This window comes from Scyliorhinus canicula, chromosome 2 (genome assembly GCF_902713615.1).
Source record: "Scyliorhinus canicula chromosome 2, sScyCan1.1, whole genome shotgun sequence".
In the NCBI taxonomy this organism is placed as follows: Eukaryota; Metazoa; Chordata; class Chondrichthyes; order Carcharhiniformes; family Scyliorhinidae; genus Scyliorhinus; species Scyliorhinus canicula.
Window position 1 is genome coordinate 150,183,606 of NC_052147.1, and position 1,181 is coordinate 150,184,786.

A 1,181-nucleotide genomic window follows, 5' to 3' on the forward strand; every position below is an offset into this window, starting at 1 on the left:
TCTCTCTCTCTCTGGGTTTCTCTCTCTCTCTCTCTCTCTCTGGGGTTCTCTCTCTGAGTCTCTCTCTCTCTCTCTGGGTTTCTCTCTGGGTTTTTCTCTCTGTCTGGGTCTCTGTCTCTCTCTCTCTGTCTGTCTGTCTGTCTGTCTGTCTGTCTGTGTCTCTCTCTCTCTCTCTCCTGGTTTCTCTCTCTCCGGGTTTCTCTCTCTCCGGGTTTCTCTCTCTCCGGGTTTCTCTCTCACTCTCTCCCTCTCCCTGGGTTTATACTGATTACTCGCTCCTACCTGCTCCGACTCTGTGGCTCCTTTAATAACAACGGAAGCCGCTCGAGCCCAATGTGATCACGGGCTGTATTAATGTCATCGGACGGTGGGCGGGGCCCAGAAGGAACGTCTTCCCGACGACGTCAGGAGGTATGGGCTTGTGGCTGTTGGAGCCGTACGTCTTTCTGATATCTCCCTCTGACGTCATCGCGCTAGTGGTTAACGCCTCTTTGGAGCCGCCTTGATGCGTCCTATCCCGGACGTTAACTCACCAAGCCGTGTTGTGCAGGTAGCGCGCTCGTCCCTGGTGAACACGTCACCCCAGCCGTGGGCGTGCGTCTTCGGGAGCGTGCTTGTTGCTATGTGTCGGTGCCGCGGTCGGTCTCAGCGTGCCCTCTGCTGTGTGTTTCCATTGATCTCCTTTCGGAGTCACCCGGAATTGATGAGTTATCTGCCAGTCACTGCTCTGAGCAGCTCTGAGTAAACAACATCATTATCACCTCTCATTAGTTTCAGCATCTTTGTTTATTCATTATGAATATGTTTTAGATTGACTGGACGCAGTGGGGAAAGGCAGGAGAACAGATCTCCAGGAATCCATCCTGTCAGCGTTGGCAACCCCAACCCTCTGATGGGTTCATTTTGACTGGTGTTGGAGGAGATTCCCTTCCAACAATTCTGCCTTTCACTCTGAATCAAGGGGATCCCACACATCCGCTCCCCATCCCAACCGACCCATTGTCAGCAATTCCATCCTTTCCCCACTCACTGCCAACCAATGTTCATGCCAAGATGTGGAGATGCCAGCGTTGGACTGGGGTGGGCACAGTAAGAAGTCTTACAACACCAGGTTAAAGTCCACCAGGTTTGTTTCAAATCACTAGCTTTTGGAGTTCAGCTCCTTTACCGGGGGCACGGTA

The 1,181-nt window shown here is 52.6% G+C and overlaps 1 protein-coding gene across 2 annotated transcripts in view; it reads right to left on the reverse strand.

Moving 5' to 3' along the window:
• LOC119959337 (pituitary tumor-transforming gene 1 protein-interacting protein-like) overlaps positions 1 to 440 on the reverse strand; it is a 48,758-nt gene extending 48,318 nt beyond the window's left edge. The window contains exon 1 of one of the 2 annotated variants that reach the window (XM_038787639.1): positions 283 to 440. The gene's annotated coding sequence lies outside the window, so the exon portion shown is untranslated. The remainder of the gene's footprint in view (positions 1 to 282) is intronic. The other variant, XM_038787640.1, reaches the window with a different exon arrangement.
• Between the last annotated feature and the right edge of the window lie 741 nt (positions 441 to 1,181).